This window comes from Fukomys damarensis, unplaced genomic scaffold (assembly GCF_012274545.1).
Source record: "Fukomys damarensis isolate Sample0158 unplaced genomic scaffold, DMR_v1.0_HiC HiC_scaffold_35, whole genome shotgun sequence".
Lineage (NCBI taxonomy): Eukaryota > Metazoa > Chordata > Mammalia > Rodentia > Bathyergidae > Fukomys > Fukomys damarensis.
The window spans coordinates 10,810,376-10,831,393 of NW_022900947.1; the positions used below are offsets into that span (position 1 = coordinate 10,810,376).

Below are 21,018 nucleotides of genomic sequence, written 5' to 3' on the forward strand. Positions count from 1 at the left end.
TTTTATTTTTTTGAAATCTGTAAATGAAGCCCATATTTCACTTTAAATTTATACTTTCTACAACTTTGTAACCAGGGGCCTAGCACTTCCCTTAGAGCAGGAGACCCAGAGACAATGAAGTTATCGACCCGTCTTCAAGAGACAAAAGTATGTGAGGCACCAGCAGAGGACGAAAAGACAAAGAGCATAGTCATTTATCTAGTTCATAGTGACTTTATAATATCTCATTTAGTTGGTTAGTTAATCCCTAAATTTTCATCCATCCATTGGTTTCTCCATTCACAACAATGTTAAACACCTAGTACTTTGTGCTGTCTGTATTTTATTAATATCTGTAACACCCTGAACTTCTCCTTTGTGGTACTCCCTCAGTTGGAGTGTTATTACCTATTACTATAATCATCTGTTGAGTGTCTTATGACCCTTTTGTTCTGTTAAGGATAAGAGAAAAAGGTATTTCATCTTGTGAATATGCAAAATATTTACAGAGTTAATAAATAGATGAACTAATAGTCTCATGGGGGAAAAGACTGGTAACTACAATGTAGGCTGATAAATGCAGTCATGGAAAGTCTTTAAATGATTAATGGAGTGTGGATGGTTACTGGAATAGGAAGGACTGCCACATATCAGAGAGGCTGTTAGGCTTCAGTGATGGCCTTGACATTTTTCGAAGGAGGCATAAGTCACATGTAGAAAATAAGGCATTAATTCTGATCTTTCTTTCCTTCCAATTGCTTTCTAGATCTATGACATGAAGGAAAGTAATAGAGGCAGTTAACTTTCTTCTGACCATTTACTACTAGCGATATTCTGCTATTGTTTGGATCTGGAATGTCCCCCAAAGGGACATATGTTTAAAAGCTTGGTATTCTGGATGGTGCTCCTGGGAGGTGGCAGAACCCTTAGGAGGGAGGGCTTAGTGGGAGGTCTTTAAGTTTTTGGGGTTATGCCCTTGACGGAGACTGTGGGACCCTGGTCTCTTCCTCTTCCATTCTTCCTTTCGTTTCTTGTCTCGTTAGTTAAGTGACTATGCTCTAACATGCCCTCCCACTATGACATGCTTCCTCATCACAGGTCTGAGAGCAATGATGCCAATTGATTATGGACTGAAACCACGGACACCATGAGCTAAAATACAATTTTTCTAAGTTATCTGTCTTGGATATTTTTGTAGTGATGGAAAACTGACTGATACAGGCAATATTAAATCCACTTGCTACCTGTTATGTAATACTATCCTCACAACAGAGTCCATGAAGGAGGTATTTCTGTTATCCCCAACAAAGAGTAAAACCTTGGATTATTAATAACTTTTTCTGTGAGTGTTCTGCAAGATGAAGAAAATTTTCTAATGAATTTTAACTTGATAAATGAATGATGTCTTGTATTATGTGTGGTGTGTGATGCCAAACATCACTTGATCACAACTGAGCTTGTCTCTCTGTTTTTGTCTCTGTCTCTCTCTCTCCCCACGGGTTTGTGAGTGATTATTTCTCAGCAAGAAGAGGCTATGGAGGAGATCTCATCTGCAGAGGAGGAGAAAGAGTTAGAAGAATCCTTCATTTGCAGTGAAATTAGTAAGATGTGTATAATGTGGGAAACAGTGCAAAATTTTGTAGAAGGGCATCACCCAACTAAGGCTATAGCAGTGTGAATGACAAGTCTGTTGAATGACAATGAAATATCACATTTTTGTGATACCATCAAAAGGGGGCAGAAGCAAGTGTCATTGGATAGGTTTCTTATTAAAGCTATACAAAAAAAGATTTAATTGAGCCAATAAATAGCAGTGATTCCATTAGTGATAGTGAAAGTTGTTCTACAACATAGACTTTTTCTCTCTTGTCTTCCTCACACCAGCCATTAAGGGTTTCAAAGATAAGTGCAGGTTAATTTGTGTTTTTTTTAATATTTCATATTTTCTTTAATATTTTGTGTTATATTACAGTATCACTCTATATGAATATTTTTAGGTTATGGAATTAATCATCTGAGTTACCTTTATTTCTTATGGGGAAATTTGCTTTGACATAGAAATGCTTTGATTTACAAGCATGTTTCCAGAATGAATTATGCTTGCATACTAAGATTTTATAGTATAAGAAAGCTGGCTTATAGAAAGGTGAGGTAACCTGGCTCAGGTCTTACAGCAAGTAACTGATAGACACAGAGTCAAGCTCACATAGCCTTGTTTCAAATTCTCCTCTGGAAATAGCAGATTGCATGCAAAGAGCTCCTAAAGAACTGCTTATCTCTTATCTGGTATCTAATATAAGATTGATATTTGGAAGTGGTCTGTAATAGATCAGTATTGTCACTTTTAGTTCAAATTCAACAATTATTTTGAGATGCCAATTTGGTTCTCATTTAAATTAGGTAACTTTCAACTTAGGCTCAGGGTCCTTGTCTTCACAATGCAATAAACTGAACTAATTTAACTGTTAGGTAGAGTTTTCCTTAGCTCTCAGAATCAGGCAGTTAACACAGAATACAGCTCACCTGACAGCGTTGAAATATGAGTGAGTGAGAGAGTGTGTGTGTGTGTGTGTGTGTGTGTGTGTGTGTGTGTGTGTGTGTGTTTTCTAGCTCAGAATGACAAAATTAAGACAAGGAAAACACCAGTTCCAAATGATGGTGGGAGGTTGACAACTATAAGGAAAAGAAGAATGTAGCTGAAGAGATGGAAACAAAGGGGGAATATTCTGACCTGAATTGCCTAAAGGGTTGAGAGGTGGAGGAGAGAGAGAGAGAATTTCTCTGGTGAATGGATGCTATTTTAAGAGAAAGAAACAGGAGGCCCTTTGATGGCTATGGGAAACAGGCAGTTGGTATTTGAGGCATGCCTCAATATGCAATGCCAATAAGAAAAAAGAAAATTGCAGAAGAATAATCATCTTGAGCAGCCAAAGAAATGAAGGAACACGATTTAGGGTAATGAAATTTAAGAATTGGTGGGCAAGGAAAGAAACAGACAATCCTCAAGTAGAATGAGAGTTGGAACACAGCTTGACTTCCGAGCTTGGTCTTTATCTTCCACAAAGCAAGTAGCCTTGGCAAAGTGAACGACTTGGAGGGAAAAACCATATCACTCTGATATATTGTAGGTGAGAGGGATGAGGTCATACCAATGTCATCAAGGTAACATTTTGAATATAATAATGAACTGCATAGTAGCTGTGAGGATATGCCAAAAGGAAAGAAAAAAGAGGACAAAAAGAAAGGGAACATAATGGGTAAAAGCACAGAAACCTACTTCTAAGGAAAAGAAGTAAAAATACGAAACAGGAAATGACCCACAGAAGCTTCAAGACACAGAACTTAGAAAATTAATTCAAAACATTAAGAGATACTGGCATGTATGGATACCATGATAAAATACCAGAGGGAGATAAGTAGAAAAATATATATATATAAAGATAATCTAACAAAGCCATTAAAAATGAAATAAAACTATTGCTGACCTAATAGCAATCCACTGAGACTTCAATTCCATGGGTCTGGTCCTCTTCAATGTCAAGGGCTCCCTTACAGGTGGCCATGATCAGTGACTTGGAGAGGCTCTTGAAAGGAAATCCACAGACCTTTACCACAATTCTGTGATTATTTATTGCCCCACTTAGACTGGGAAGTCTTGGAAAGCAGAGGTTGTCTCTGACTTCCTGTTACTTCCTATGGGTGAATATAAACTCTTCATAGTGATGAGTGAGTACATTAAATAAACAGAAACACAAACTGCATCAAGATCAGCGTCATGCTTCACCTCCGCTTAAGTCTGGAAAAACTGGAAGAAAGTAGCTACAGAATTTTCCTTCTCATTTTTTTTTGTACATAATGAAAATGATCTCTTACCAGAATCTGAAGAGTAGAATTGGTTGAGTACCTGGCCTCTGAGTACGGTGCCTAATCGAGCCACCTCTGGGATATCTTCCACCTCATGGACACCACAGATTTGTATACTTATTACAACAGTTTTCTGGTATATGGCAGCAAGCTGTCTTGGTCTACACAGTCAGTTTATTATAACAATTTTTCAGCAGATAGAGATAAGAGTATCCTGATGAAAGGGTGTGTTTTCCTAAATCCCATAGAGGCCCCATATGTGCAAACTGTGCTGCCCAGAGCACTAGCATGTTTAAATTGTAATTCTATTGGGTACCAGCTGTGTGATCTTGAAAATGTAATTTAACTACTCCAAAATCAGGCTGCTCATCCACAATGCAAGGCTGACAATACTTCTGTTCTCAGAGACAGTGATCAAGAAGTTATTAGAATAGTGCAAATAAAATATTTAGCTTGCCAAATTGGCATAAAGATCGAAGTGATATTTACTATAATAATCATCATTATTTGTAGTTAAATGATATTAAAATGTTGATTTGTCTCTATTTTTCAAATAAGAAAGTATATTATTCTCAAAAGAAATATAGTATTCAGATCATGCCTGAAAATACAGTAATTATTGAAGCTAATGAGACACATTTGATGTTTTAAGTACTTTGAACTATTTTGTCTATTTCAAGTATTTGCCATATAGACATATTAAAACAACTTCTATATTTTGTTATCTGGAAGAGTATAATTAGCCCAGTAATTAAGTGTATCTCACAAATAAAGCATAAGAACTTAGTGGATTATAGTGTATCATTTTATTTATTGACATTTTTCTGACAGTCTCAGATGAATTCTGGGAAATATTTTTTTGTCTGCAGTGGCAAAAATAGTACCTAGCATATTTTTTTCCTCTGTTTCTTTGGTATCTTCTAAACAACCAACCACCCTTCCAAGTGCTGCTTCTTGAGTAATTGTTTTTTGTCAGTGTTTTGTCAACTTGTCAAATGCTCACACACAGTTTATGAACACTCTCACAGCACAGCTGTCTCCAGGCGCGTGGAGGAGCTCCTCCCACTGGTACACATTAAACATGGTAGCCCATTTGAAGGAGCTTCGTTTATGCCTAGGAAGACTGGGGAGTGCATGGGGGAGATTTACTACCGCCACTTTGGCAAATTCTGATATTGACAACATTGCTTTGAATACAGAATGCCAACAAGTGCAGAGCCAGAAATGATGGTATTGATGCTTCAATATTCCATTTCAAATTCCAGATGGTCCCCTGAGGAGGTACAGCTGATACTATTAGCTCCACTTCCACCAAGGTGCCCAACCTAATCAGTAGGTATTGCATGAGTCAGTTTTCTGTCCTTTCCACTTTCTAATACAGTCTAAGTTTTCATGATTCCTTAGCTCCCATAATCATCTATAAACCAGTTCTCTGCTCACTTTCCACATCAAAGTCACACCACCTTTACCTTTTTTCTCTTCCATCCTCTCCACCTCTCTGTTACCTTTCCAGATAACTTTAGGTTATCTCATTTGCTCACTGTGGCTCACCTGATATAAAAACACATAAATTGAAGTAAAACACTTAAATTGGGTAAAGTCCTTACTAATGTGGAAACCACAGAAAACCACCTCCTGCTCCATATATAGTATCATCTGAGTTTAATTTAGGTTGTGGAAAACTGGAAAAGCTGAGATAACGAAGTCCGTGGAAAACTATAACACCTTTTAGGCGATAGATAGATTAAGCCCCCAGTAATTTAGCTCAACCAACTTAGAACCTAAACTAATCCATAGTGGGGCTAAAGTTTCCGCTTACAATAGCTGTGACTATATAGAGAAGATATGGTAGTTAGACTGAAAGCCTAAGGAAAACCAAGAGAAGAATGTTATACTTACTGAAACATAAAGATAATGTCGTATGAATGAGTAACCGAGATGGGTTGAAGTTAAGGTTACAGATCCAGAAGCGGGATTTTTTCTATCAGATTATCTGGGATTGTGGTTGATCACCTGGACTTTTGGTGAGCAGTTATATCGCAGAACTGCCACATGGTAGCTGTGCTTTTGGCCTTGATATCCATAAAACTTAGTATCCTTGTTTGTACGAGGTAAGATCAAAGCATACAGTGAATGTTTAAGTGAAAAATATTACAGTAAAAGTCGTATCACCACAAATCCCCCTCAAGATGTTCTCCCTCACTTCAAACACACTTATCCCATCACCCTCGCCATTTTGTGAAGCAGTTCTGGTAGCTTTCTTTCAGGGTTGTCTTTGGTTGTGCTGTTGTGGCTGCTTTGACACCCTGAATATTTCAAGGCATTTACCTTTGATGATCGTGTGGACTTTAGGGAAGAGGCAGAGATCATGTAGTGCTAGATGCAGTGAGTAAAGTGGATGAGGACAATCTGTGATGCTTTTCTGAGCTTGCCTTTCCATTTGATGGCATTTGCAATTACATTTACTGTATTTTTATGGTGCCTGGTGAAGACATTCCCAAAGAGCTCTTCCAGAACTCCTTCAGAAAGTGGCAAGAACCATGGGCTAAGTGTGTTTGAAGTGATAGAAAGTACTGGGGGGTGGATAATGGCAATGTGACATTTACTGGAATACGTATTTTTAATTCAAACATTTATCATATGTTTCAATCACACCTTATTTAATGGAATGATAGTAACGTCTACTTCAAGGGATGTCTCAAACGAATAAAATCAAATAATTAGTATGAGAACTGTCGGGGAACAAGTGGCCCTGGGAACTGCAAAGCAGCTATGGGAGCGAGGGCTGCTTTCTGAACTTCTACTGAGTCTTTAGATTGGACGAGATCCGCTAAGGCCTTCTCAGCCCACCACCAATTTTGTCATTTGATGAAGTAACCAAGCATTAGAAAACTTAGTAAACAAGATGGAATGTATAACATGAATAGCCTATTATAAATATATTTGTATTTTAATTTAAACATACCTCCAAAGAATGGCCTTTAAGTTACTATGACTTTCTCATATTTTTTTTTTTTTTGAACAAAAAAGCCATGGTCTCTTCTTTCTCATTTCCCGGCTTACCATAACTGATTTAGAAAAGCTCAGTTTTAGATTGCTGCAAATTCGTTCTTAGCTCATTCTTCGCAAATTTTTCTCCCATCTTCATAATAGACTTATGTAAACACCGTAGAACTTTCCAGAAAAGCTGGTTGAACAAACTTTCCCATGCCTTTGACTTTGGGCTCAGCTGGGTGACTCCCTCTGGGCACAGAATGCTCACGGTCTTTCGTGGCTTCCTGAGCATCAGCCACACTGAGAAGGTAGCTTGGGAAGCCATTGGCCTTTAGCTGATTCTGACCGATACGTCTACCTTCCCATTCCTAGGCTAGCCTAGCAGGCCGACCTGCAGATCCACGAGCACGAAGGAAATATTAGTCACTGCTATGCAGCATCCTCACAGTGAGAATAGTAAACCCCTGCCTGGGGTCATCAAGCAGCCAAGACTGAGTGAGCTGTAATTCTTTCCTGTGGTTCCTGTCCTCAAAGTTCACACACCAAACAGCAGTGAACTCACTGGGTATTAGGAGAAAAGAGGAGAAGGGTGCAGGTATTCAAAAGTCTGACAGTTTCTCAAAATGTTAAATACAGACTTACGTGTGGTCCAGCAATACCACTTTCACACATGCAATAGAAATGAAAACAAGCGTCTACATAAAACCTTGTGCATAAGGGGGTAGTAGCATTATTCTTAATAGCAAAAGGTCGGAAATCACCTAAATATCCACGAGTTCAGGAATGAAAAAATAAAATGTGTCATATGCATAAAAATACTTGGTTACTAAGAGGGATAAAGTACTGATATTTATGACGATACCCATGAGCTTTACACACAATATGCTAAGTGAAAGAAAAAAAGTCACAAAAGGCCATGTAATACGAAATATCTAGAACACATACATCTGTAAGGATAGAAAGTAGATGAGGGACTGAGGGAAGAGAGTGAATAAGCGACTCCTAGGAAGTATGGAGTTTCTTCTTTGGGGTGATAAAAATGTTTTAAAACAGAATTTGGTGATGGGTACACAGCTCATGAATATAGCAAAAACTACTTAATTGGGTACTTTAAGTAGGTGTGTTGAATGGTACCTAAGTTATATCTATGTAATGCTGTTATATAAAAGGATGCAAAGGAAAGAATTATTTCCCAATATTGTGCTATAAGCAATAAAGAGTCCGAGTGAATAAAGTGAGTGACTGCTTTTGCACAGTACCAGGTTCACGCCTCCATGCTATGGAGTTTCTGGGGTCTGCTCCAAATCTGAACTTGCTTCTCCCCTGTCTGGGGTCTCAAGGATGGAGCCTCGGCTCACAGGCTCCAGGTTTCCCCCAGCAGGCCCTGTGCTCAGTTCCCAACATCAGCCACTCCATCCTGCTTACCTATGTCTTTCCTGGGGCCGCTTCTTCCTGACACTCATGTAGTGTAGTTAAGTTCTAATTCAAACAGCAATCTTTAGATCTTTCCTGACACCCAGACTGTCTTTGATGGAGGGAGAATGCCTTTCTCCATTTAGCCTGTATTTGCAACCAATGTTAGTACACCTTACTGGCGTGCTCAGCTTCCTCTGTCCCAACCCTCTACACTGAGCATATTTCATTTGTTTCTCAGTCTGCATTCTAATCATTACTAATCTGGCTTCCCTGGTAGAAGAATTCCTTGTAGACTTATCCTGTGCCTTGTGTCGTTCACGTTTCACATGGCATTGTGGAACATGACACGTATTTCACGTACATATGTCTGTAAACAAGGCAGTGGATCACAGTTGTCCACCTCCTAACTTTTAAAAGGCAGATGTTCTCAGAGTGTATAAAAGCAGTGAGGTCTCAGAGAGGGTTACGTAGCTTCCTAAGGTCTATTCCTAGCAAGTATTACAACTGGGACATTAGCTCAGCAAGCCAATCTCAAATTCTAGCTCCTTTCTGGCCCATCATCAAAAGAGAAAACATTTGCCAACCGGACCTGATGATAAACTCCACGGTGGAGGGGTGATTCCAGCCATTCCTGCCAGACTCCGCGGGAGGAGAACACAAGCTCAGGAGTGTGCCCTCGGAGAAGCAGGCACTGCTCATTCGTCTTTGTCCCTCCCGCTCTCATCTTCTCAGCTCTCCAGCTGGGTGCACAGTCAGGCCAGCTGGTACCAGTCTGCGACCCTGGGACTCCTTGCTGGTTATTGTCTCCAGCTTCCCTTTACACTGTCTGCAGATCAGGTGCAAAAGATTCTCCGGAGTCTGGTAAACACTTTGCAATTCTTTTCACTTTGACAGTCGAGCTTATAAGCTGATTTTCAGAGTCTTAGGAATAATGTAGATAAGTAACACAAGTCCAACATTTTAATGCAAAAGACTCTTACTATATTTAATCGCTCCTTTCAGCTTTTTTTTTCCTTCTTCAAAATTTCTCTCTCTTTGACTGAAAACTCCAAATCATTGTAGTTGTTTTGAGCCTAGCCATGGCCGGAGCAATTTCATTTATATTTATAGTTGAATTCCAACTGCATATACTCCACACACGATTAATTCACAGAATGGCTCTGAAGTTTGAAATGTTCTAAGTAAGTACAAAGCAGGGCAGAGTTTAAACATGTTAGCTGAAGCCAATAATTTGAATTTTTTTTTTAAAGTCAGAAATCAGACAGTGACTGGTTTAAAAATTTATGATCCCTTAGAAAACTACTTTTTTATGTAGAAAAAGAAAATATTAATCCTGTTAACTAGACAGTGGCCAGATGCCAGTGCTCTGCTAAAACCTTTTTCTCTTTCTATCTTCTTTTGCCAGTACACTACTAAAAATGTTATCCAGAACTGTCTGTTCTCCAGAGGGGACTGCAGTATTTTTCCTTCAGGGTAAGCAAAAGAATCCCAGTTCTAGCTGAGTATAACCTGGGAATGAGATGCTTCTATTCCTCATGAAGAAATATAATTTTGCCCCAAATGTTCCCTGTACAATAGAAGACCAAGGTCACATTGTTTTACTGTGTTGTAACCTTTCCAGTCTTCTTGGGTTTCTGAATGCATATACCTGCTGACATCATGAAGGTTTATATTTCAAAATTATGGTAGTAGAGAACACACTGTTGTTAATCCCCACGAAACTATACCCCCTCTCTTTGAACACGTTTTTCCCATTGTCCTTGCCACTTTCTGAAGCAGTTCTGGAAATTCTTCTTGTGAGTGTCTAGTTGCACTGCAGTGGCTGCCTTGATGTCCTGAACTCGTTCGAAATGTTTACTTTTCATGGTCATTTTGACTTTGCGGAACAGGCAGAAGTGGCATGGTGCCAGATCTGGTGAAGAAGGTGGATGAAGACGCACTGTAATGTTTTCACAAGTCTCCTTTTCATTGGATCGCACTTGGCAGTAGCATTCACTATTTTTTCTTTTATCTTTTTTTTTTTTTTTGAGACAGGGTCTCACTATGTAGTTGAAACTGACCTGGAACTCACTATGTAGCCGAGGCTGGTCTCGAACTCACAGCGATGCTCCTGCCTCAACCTCCCGAGTGCTGGGATTACAGGCGTACACCACCACTCCTGGCTCATTCACTATATTTTTGATCAGACCGCTGAAAGACACTTTTGAAGCAAAACTTTAAAAATATTTACATATTCACTGTATGTGTTCATCATACCTCATATATTAAGAGAAAGCTGATGAAAATCTAGCTGTTTCCTGCTGTCTTTGGCAAAGCCCCAGAACAGTGGCCTATCTTCTGCCTTTGGGTAGCCTAAGTGTGCTTCCTCTTCCTTCACCAAATGTGCCTTACGACTTTCAGGATCCTAGGAGCCGCTAGAGATCCAGACTCGTGAAGTCCCAGCTCTGCCACTTACGAACTCTTGAGCTCCGTGCCTGTGTCCTCATTTGCGAAATGCCGATGCCGATAACGGTCCTGAGTTAAAAGTTTATGTAAAGTGCTTAGAACAGTGCCTGCCATATAAAGTATACTGAACCAATATTAAATTTTCTTCTTATTATTATTATCAGAGTTTAAATACTAACACAAAATACTGAAAATTAAACTAATAATTAAAGTCAAACCATCAAAATATTGCAGAGGTAAGGGTTACTTGGAACGTTATCTTGAGGAATTCATAAAGCTAGTGGCTGGAAAACAGTGAGAAAATGTGTTTTGAGAAAAATGATCTTTGTACTTGTAGATCTCTGGTGGGTGTAGAGTAAGTCTCTCTCCCCAATTCTGTCCCCAACAGTGTCTATGGATCTCTCTGAGGTCAGTCTTTGACAGAGGAGAAAGCATTTTCCCTTTGAGAGAGAGCATTTCTGCTGTTAAATCAAGAATCAAGATGAGAAGTGGTTAGAAGTACCTTTTCTGAAATCATGCCCGATTTCCAGTCCTAGCACCTCTACTTCCAAGCTGTATGACCTTGAAAAAGTTCTTGACCTCCTCTATATTCAGTTTCTTCACCTTAAAATGAATATAAATACAGACCTTACATAATATAGGGTTGGATGAGGGATCCATGTGCCAATTTATGCCACGTATTCAAAACAGGCCAGCTACACAGTAAATAGCAATGGCCCTACACGTGCAACTATTACATATGACTTGCTTAGCAACTGTTTAATTCATCTGGTAAATATGAACTGAACATTGAACAGAAAGAATCTGAATTCAGGATAAGTTTTCTAAGATATATATTCAAAGAAAGAAAAGTTCTTCAAGTCATTCCTAACAGTCATGATTTTAAAACAATGTCCCAGAACTCTCATCACAATAGTAACTGTGCACATATAGTGTTTATGTTTTAAAATACTAGACCTGCAGTGTGAGGCCACTTTGGTGACTTCCTCGTAGCACTAGATTGTGCCACAGTAGCAACAAGGGAAAACTGCCGGAACCAGCCCAGTGACTGATGGTTCGAGGCACACATTTCTCTAGTGCTAGTATAGAACAGTCTGCCCTATTCCTTTCTCTTACAGTAGACAGTGCTTCTTCCAAATGTAAAAACTCTTCTCGAATCTCCATTTCTTCACACTTAGTAGTTATGGTTTGTCATCTTCCAGGGCCAGTTCAGGTTTTGCTAACTTTCTTCTTATTTCTCCCCAAAGTGTCGTATATTCATTTTGTCCACAAAATTGAAACAGAATATACTTTTGCCCAGAGATTTTGGGAGATTTGTGTATCCAAATAGCCACAGTTCTGGGAATGACTATGTTATCTAGCTTTGAAGGTGCCCTGTTTGTTTTTAATTCCACCAGTTACCATTTATTCATTTCCCATAAATCTTCAGCATCTGGTCACCTGTTTGATGGCAGCCACCATGGGCCAGGTAAGGTCTGACTGGATGTGACAGCACCAAGATGGTCATCAGCTTCATGAGCGCTGATGTCTATCTCCACAGTCCAACCTAATCAGGTGTGCACCATAAGCATTGTTTTGCTTTTACTTATGTCATGTATGCCTATGAACAGATGAAAATGACCTAGACTTCCAATAAATATTTTCCATCCCCCACCAGGAAACAAATTCCACTCACTATTCCTTTTGTGAATAATGGTTTTGTTTGTTTGTTTGTTATGTTTTGCAGGAAATCCTGCATCTATTTATGAGAGGAACAGAGGAGCACCTTCATCCCATTCACCTCTTTCTCCCCTCCCTTTCCCACCCCCACTGCCTTGTACTTTAAATTTTTTTCCTGTTTTTTGATACAGGGTCTCAGTATGTAATCCAGACTGGCCTTGAATTTCTGGCCCACCTGGCTCAGCATCCCGAATGTTGAGATTAAAGGCAAGTAGCTCCACACCCAGCTTCCTTCTCCTACTTAAGTGTCCGGGCTTTTTTTAATGAAAAGACTAACTTATTTGGAATGCTACTAATACATATCCAAGCATCTGAAATTAATGAAACTCGAAAAAAGAAAACACACTCTGTAGAACCCAACAGCTGCTTAAACAGATTGATTTAGTCTGAGACCAGGAATCAGAAGGTCACATTGGAGTCCAAAGGCAATGCTTCTGTGTTGCCTGAATGTTTGTCGTGGGTAAGCCAGGAGGTGTTTCACCTGCTTTTATCCTAGTGGACCCCTGTCACCTCACCAGCCAGGAAGGGACCAGACAGACTGCATGACACAGATCTGCCAGGACCTGATGAGGTGGCACCACAGGCCAGCCAGCCCCGGGTACCACTTCAGGAACATCCCCAAAGCTCTGCCTGTCTGTGGGCTTTGGGAGAGAAGCCTCTCTAATGAAGCCATCTCCAAAATACATCAGGTGTGAAGCAAGAAGCCTCAGGAACTTCCACTTTTAAGGAAAGCCGGCTACTTCTACGTTGGTGGCAGCTGATTATATTCAGTCATTCATGCAGCTCCCCCGAGGACACGGTTTTTATTTTTAGAGAAGCCTCCATTTGCTGACTGTTGTGAAGGGAACACTCAGGAGGAGCTATTAGCAGTCACTTGTTTCAGTAAACATTGAATATAACATATGCCTCTCAAGTAATGTGTATCCAAACATACAATTTACAAATAATTAACATCATGTTAATTAGTCACATTAATTTATGCCACTTTGTGGAATTATTTCCTCAGAGTGTTTAGGAACGTTGCCAGGAGCTTGAGCCAAACAGTGTGAAAATGTGCTTGAAGTTAACTGTTGTGTGCGGCAGTGAAACACAGCTTGAGCACACAGTTGCCGGGTATGGCAGCACAGTGCAACAGCCCAGGCTTCCAGCTGCCCTGACTTCAGAAAACTACCTTGTGTTCAGTGCTGAGCCCCTCTCCTGCCTTGCACTCTCTTTTTCACACTTTGGTTTCTGCTAGTTGCTTCTAAGAACCCATTCTCTCACCACTGGCTACACATATCCAGGTTTATCCTGGTGGGACAGCAAGTGAACCAGAGAGTTTTCCACACAGAGATAATGTGATACTGTGCTGAAAACTGGTGCTGAATGATTAAAAAACAAAACAAAACAAAACCAACATCTCAGAATGATTTGCTGTTAGCACAGCTCGGAGAATATCAAATGCAAAAGTAAGGTGTTAGTGTTTCCAAATAAAGGGGATCCTTATTCATCTGTCTCTGAAACTTAGGCATTTTCACAGAGTACTTCACCCCCAAGTGCTTGAAGCCAGAGGAAAAAAAACAGCGAAACAATTCAGGACCTAAAGGAGAAAGACAATTAGAGAAAACAGGCTTTGCGGACTGCAGGCAGAGTGCAAATGCACCAGGGAAAGCAAAGGCAAACTACAAATGAAGTGAATGAAGGGTGCTACTTGGAGGAATGTAGCTCATTTTAGTGGCCGTGTCATGGCAGGAGCAAGACAGCTTTTTGGGGGGCAGGCCAGGACGGAGGGACCTGGGAAATGCACCCTGACTGTTGCCTGAGCCATCCCCTCAATGCTGGGTGATTACACCTAAGGTCTCTTTTATTGGAGTAACAAGCTCCACAAGAACGGATGAAAGTCAGATCCCTTTTCTAAACCTCTCAGTATGCATTCTCCACAGCCCCTACATCCATGAAACCAGTTTTGGATGATAGCATCAATCACAGGCTAAAAGCCAATAAACAAGTTGTATTCCCAAGGTCCAAGTATGAGTGCAAAGAATTTGCAAGAAAATTTATCATGGACAAATATTTGAGGGGGGGGTAAGGAACTGAACAATTAGAAGGAAATTATGGACAAGAGAAAAATAATCACCTAGGAATATCTCTGACATTCTACATTGTAAAAATAAGATAAATAAAATTGGTCATCAATATGATCCCCAAACCCTTTTTTGTCTATTTATATTGCAATGTGCCCTATCTGACCCAAACCCCTGGAAATGTGGAATAAGCCAGAGTACAAAAAGATGAAGAGTCAGAGGGAGCGCTGGAGAGGCTCTCTGAGAATCTAACACCCAGTACCATCCTTGTCCTAGTGCAGTTTAATAACTCAGTAGAAGAGGCAGCGGCATGCAAGAGAAACAAGACACAACATGGTACAAAGGCAGTATATTATGGCAAAAAGGAGCTCCAAAGTGTATTGCGGGACTCAAAAGACGCCATGAAAATTAAGAAAACTTAGCCAAAGAAAGTCTCTTTCTTGATATCTATACCTAGAAGTCTTAAGAGATAAATTAAGAGCTCTACTGCCATGTGGACACATTGACAGGAGCAAAGGATATGTCTTCCCATAAGAAACTCCTGGCTTATTGGTATGAATCATAGTAAGTCTAGAACTTCCCCAAAATTCTCGGTTAAAAACAATGTATTTTAAATGTTGCTTTTAAAAATTTTATTTAGGCCCTATTTTAATCAATTATTTTGGTTCTCTTTAATATTTATCCAATAATGTTTCTGAATCCCAAAGATATGACTGCATGAAAGCTCTTTTCCTAATGTCCAGGAAACCATTGAGAATATGAAAGCAGCAAAAAAAGTCATCCTAGGGTTTAAGGATGTTCTGAAACTTCAAAGAGAATCAAATAAAATCTGCCCCTATTTTGCCCAAACTGAAATTGCACTCGGCAGGAAAAGTGCCTCTTCCCATGAAGAACTCTGAAAATGCATTTGAAAAAAACAGACCCATATTTTAATTAAAAGGGGCCATTCTGAGCCCAGCATGTGGAAACGCAGCATTAATATTTGTGACATTAGCCATGGGAGACAGAAGGGCAAAGAGGGTCTTCCATCAGCAGCAGGAAGTCAAGGTTGATCTTTCTTGAAATCCAGATTCTCACAGACATGAAGGGGTCTGTCCTTGCTTCAAAGCACTACCCAAGGACAAGGCACGCTGGCGGAAGGTCTAGAGACCCATTACGGCAGCCATGGAGGGATCAGAGTTTAAGCAGGAGCGTGTGCCTGGGGAACAAAAATGCTCACAGATGTAGGAGAGTACGGGAGCCTGTGTAGGACAGTCAGTGACAACTCTACCTGGCACATGAGTACATTAACGAGCGTCAGCCCACGGTTACACAAATCTCAAAATGAATCATTTGCTCTGCAGACTCCAGAAAGTTTTACAATCTACTGAATATTGATGACATTTATTGGCATTATTTGTTTAGTGGAGTATGACAGCCATCGTCAAATAGCCCCATATCTGGCATTTCACAAACAATGAACACAGCAAGTCAATTTATGTTGCCATAGTGTGGATGTAGACATCAGGGCTGGCAGCCAGCCTCAGCACACTTGATTTCCCTGGATTTATGGACAGGTATACTTAACAGGTAACGGATTAAAAAGTCACAAGTGCATGCATGTATTAAATTTTTATGAAAATTATTATTTTCTTCTTTTAAAGAAAGTGTTTTTCTGCAAGGATGCATGTTTAACAACTAGAATTCCATCTACTCTGGAGACTGATGGAGGGGGATTCTAAGTTCAAGACCACTCTGGGAAATTTAGTGGGACCTCACCTCAAAATAAAAAATAAAAAAGGAGTGGGGTATAGCTCAGTGACAGAGCACTTGACTAGAATGAGTGACACCTTGGGTTCCATCCCCAGAATCCCTTGCCCCTCAGAAAGAAAGAAAATAAAGAAATGGAATTTGTTTGCTTACTTTTGTGGTACTATGGATAGAACAAAGGGCCTTCACACTGAGCTACATCCCCAGACCTTTCTGTTATTTTAGATTTTGAGGTAGTGTCTTGCTAAGTGCCTAATGCCTCCAAGCTGGGCTCTAACTTGTGATTCCCCTCCCCACCGCCATAGCCTCCCGGAGTGCTGGGATGGGCCTGAACCCTCATGCCAGGGTGGAATCTTTCTTTTTTTTTTAAGGGTTGAACTTCACATTGCCTTAATTTGTTTGTTGACTCACTGCCATGCCATGTTTTAGTTTTACATAAGCCAGAGTAGAAGAATAGAAAGCCAAAAGGAGAACATGGTGTTTCCAGCTCGCACCCCAGACCCGTATCTCCTCAGTATAGAACAGGTCAGGAGAGACTTCCGGACAGAGAGGCCCTGCACTGAAGCCCTTGTACCTCTGCTGTCTACACCAAGAACTCACCATGCGGCCAGCACAACTGAGAAACTCAAATGCACATTTTGGTTCATTGTAACTCATATAGTTAAATTTAAAAACTGAAGCAGTTTAATATGTTCCCATCAAATACAACTTTACGCTGTCTGTGGGATTATATTTCAGTGTCACAATTATGTCACCTGAGATACTACTGTTTTGTAGTGACTGTGTCTGGAACATGTGTATTTTATACTCTTCTACAGTATAGCCCCGTCTCACATTTATTCAGCTTGAATAGCATTTTTCTTCATACTGCATAGCTTTGTGATGTGCTTACTTGGATATTTTATACAGACAAATAAGTTACAGGGATACCTGTGTACATCATAAGTGGCAACTCAATGGAAATAGTCAGTTTAATTACAAATTGTTGAATTCGTTTCTAGTGAAGTAAGTAGAGATAAATTTAAAATTTAAGATTATAGCCCTGATACAAAATCAAGGGGAGGACCACAAGCCAGTGCTACAGCAGGAAAAGTTAAGAAAAAAGATTAGAAGGAAAAACAGCACAGATTTCAGGAGAGATGTCAATTTCAATTTCCTGCAACAGAACAAAACAAAGCTGTTTGTTATGTAAAAGAAATTTAAGGTAATAAAGTAGACAATATAAGGAGATACTTTCAGCAAATACACAGTAAATTGGAAAAGACATTTCTTCTCAACACTCAAAACAAAAATGTTGCTACTAGAAAATGTGGTTCCTAGAATGTGGTTACCAGAAAATTTAAAATTATACATATGGTTGGCATTACATATCTGTTGGGCATTGTCATGGGACCAAAAGAAGTTCCGTCTTCAAATTCTGCGTGCAAGTTGTGCCAGGTGCTTTGTTGCACTATGACCATCGGCCATCTCCTTTCACTTGTTCTGCGCCACTCGCTACCTGTGGATCCCCTGGCCTCCCTGCAATCCACCCTCTAGGTAACAGCCATGTGATTTCTTCAAAATGGAAATCAGACCTCATGCCCACCACCCTCAGAGAACACGCCATGCCTGTAAGTCTTTGTGGAAGCCACTCTGTCATTTCCAATCACGTCTCTCAGCCTCTCCTCCACCCACCATGCTCTTTCCTCCATTTCTTGGGACATACCAAGCTGATTCCTGCAAGCTGTAAGCTTGCTGTTACCCCCCTCTGGCGACTCTTCCCCCAGTTCCACCTGCACTGCCAATTCAGTGAATGAATGGATGTGAAGAGAGCAGTGAAATGGATCAGACGTTTGACTTTCAGCCAACCTTTATTCATTAGTGCATTTATCTCGGCGGACACTCTTTTACTCAGTCCCCACTATTTGCCAGGCACTGAATCAGCAGTTGAGAAGCCAGACATTTCTAAAAGCTCTCTGTAGGAAATATAAAGGAACATGGTTTCTGTTTGTTTTCTCTCCCACCAAATTATAGGAAGACTCAGTTTATCTGTAGTTAAGTCATCACAGCTACTTCGTGATGTAAGTATATTTAAAACAAAACAAAAACTAGGCCTCAACTTCATGGTGTCATAAGCAGAACATAAAAAATTAATGATATCTTGAGTCTCCACCTAGGCTGGAAACAGAAATATAGACAGTCCAATGCAATCAAGAGGATTGAAGAGGTCAGTAGGGAAGCTTTCTCTTGGGCAAGGGTATATCTTATTAAGTTTTGTATCCTCAGTGGCCAGTCCACAGTAGGAATTCAATAAATTCCTGCTAAATTGAAATCATCACTTACAATAAGCCCTTAATAAGACTGTGAGTTTATTGAAGGCACAGTCTACCCAGTAGGCCTCTGCGTCCTGCAGGCCTCCCATGTTCCAGAGCCCTATAATTGTTGATGTGGGTTGTGGCTAAAACCTTAAGTCCCATACATATGATACGAGTAGTGTGGACAGTTGAGGCAGGGGAGATGCAGCTATCAGGGAGTGAAGGAAACTGGGCATGGGAAGAACATTCTCTATCTACAGGCATCCCATGCTGCAAGATCTTCTGACCTTTTCCCCCAATGCCTGACATGGCTTTTACTTGTGACCTCCTGATTTTGTTTTTCGGTACCAGAGATCCAACTCAGGTCCTTGTGCTTGTAAGGCAGGTGGCAGAACCAACGAGCTTAATACCCAGCCCATGACCTCCTGATTTATTTAGAAAAATAATATTTAAAGTTCTATTATTATTTTTATTAGTACAGGTTTGCAGCATGTAATGTTTTTTAAATTAATTTTATTGGTACATTTAATGTATACAATATAATGACATTCATTGTTAGAAAATTGTATCCTTATATAATCAACCTCGGTTCTTATTTTTTCCCCATTCCCCTGCCCTCCCTTCAACCTCTCCCTTCCTCCCTCCCTATCTACAAAGACTTTGTTTCCATTATTTTTCATTTTCTCATATTAATTATATTCCCTTCTTTCCTTTCCCCTACCCCTCCTGTTTCCCCTTTCTCTTTGTCCCTTTTCTTCCTATTTCACATTATCTATTAAACCTTTTAGTCCTTATTTACATGTTCAGTTTCTCACACCACAGAAACTATTCGGTATTTACACGTGTGTCCTATTTATTTCACTTAAGAGTATGGCCTTATTATGCACCCGTTTAGCTATAAATGTCTCCAGTTTCTCATTCTTTGTGGCTGAGTAGTGTTCCATTTTATTTAAAAACCCATACATTTTCTTTATTCAGTTTCTCACTGATGGGCATTTGGGCTGCTTCCAACTTCTAGCTACTATAAATTGTGCAGCACGTAATGTCTACCTTCCTTGTATGGAGCTGGTACATGTATGTTCACATCTTAACTCCTTTTTTCCTCTTCTTTCTCTCCCCTCTCCCTGTCTCCCTTGTTATCTTAAGTCCTTTCCCAGATGTAACTCCCTATTTTCTATTATCTGTTTTTTATTTTGCTTTTTATTTATAATTTGGGTTTCTTATTTAAGAGAACCCATGAAATATTTAAGCTTGTGTGTCTGATTTATTTGACTTAGCATTATGGTCTCAGACTGTATTTGTTTTTCTACAAATGATTTGTTTATCTTTTTATGGCAGAGTAGTACTCCACTGTGTGATCTCCTGATTTTTAAACTTTGGCAACTAACTCAGAATGTTTGAAAAACAATTTGCCCTGCAGTTGACATTTGGCTCACCAGGTGGTCAAGATTGTGCCCCTGGTGTTAAAAGAGGACTGGGAAATAAGCATTTGGGAAGCATCTGTCTGTTTGACAGGTGCTGTGCTCAGTGTTCTGCTGTTTTCTGTTCTCTATCTCCTTAATTTTCCCAACTTCACTGAGCAGTGGGTGTCATTAGCTCCATTTACAGAGAACAACAGGACTCCAATGGGTTAAGCAGTTCCACCCAGTGTCTCACAAACAGAAATGTAGTGATGCAGGAGCTGAAAGTCAAAGCTAGTCCTCTTTCCAGTGTATTGTGGCTGTCTCCAAATTACAGATGCTAGACCAAATCTTAAACAGGAAATAATCTAACAAAAACAAACAAAGCGGTTTCTTTACTAAGAGCCCCACTCTCCAAATGGACCTGATTTTTAGAATGGGATCATCCTTGAAACAGGAACAGCAGCCCCATTTGGGGCATGTTCTCCACAGAAAGGCACACTTGTACACATGTCAAGGTTCTGCTGGACTCCTTCGAGCGTGTAAAGACCAAGACTGCCCTTGATATAAAACTTGCATGCATGGAATAAAGGTTTGCAATACACTTGGCATCTCCATCTTTCTGTCTTTGGTTTGCAAAAGCTCATTTTGCAGACATGTGTTTTTGCTTAGAAAGGCGCAGGGGTGGATAAATCACTGGGTCGTCGTCCCTGGAGCCAGCTCCATTAACTTTCTTGGCATGATCTCACCACTGAAGTCAACATGACTTAAGAGTTTATATTACATTTTATTAGGCTTTAATTCCATACTTTTTCTGAATTTCAATGTTCGTCTGTCTGGTAGAAAATAAATGTCGCTTGTGACTCACAGAGCAAAGTTTTCTAACTTTAATTTGCTTGTAATTAACTTATTTAGCTAATTTTGATTTTTTTAAAGCTAATTTTTCTCTTTGTTTCTGGTACCAGGGGATTGAACTTGGGTCCTTGCGCTTGTAAGGCAGGCCACTGAACCAGTGAGCTAAATCCCCGGCCCACTAATTTTCATTTTAAGTAGGCTGGAGAGAGTTGTTAATACTCCTGGAGGACAAAACCATAT

The 21,018-nt window shown here is 39.9% G+C and overlaps 1 protein-coding gene and 1 long non-coding RNA gene across 11 annotated transcripts in view; one reads left to right on the plus strand and one right to left on the minus strand.

Moving 5' to 3' along the window:
- Window positions 1-21,018, minus strand: part of Ldb2 (LIM domain binding 2) — a 459,105-nt gene that overhangs the window by 115,945 nt on the left and 322,142 nt on the right. The window lies entirely within an intron of this gene.
- LOC117284250 lies at window positions 4-14,565 on the plus strand. 2 transcript variants are annotated; one of them, XR_004515338.1, is made up of 4 exons: window positions 4-1,580; window positions 5,109-5,175; window positions 9,659-9,726; window positions 12,549-14,565. It is a non-coding gene; the product is annotated as an uncharacterized LOC117284250 (long non-coding RNA). The 2 variants fall into 2 exon arrangements; XR_004515339.1 differs by lacking the exon at window positions 4-1,580 and adding an exon at window positions 3,390-4,011.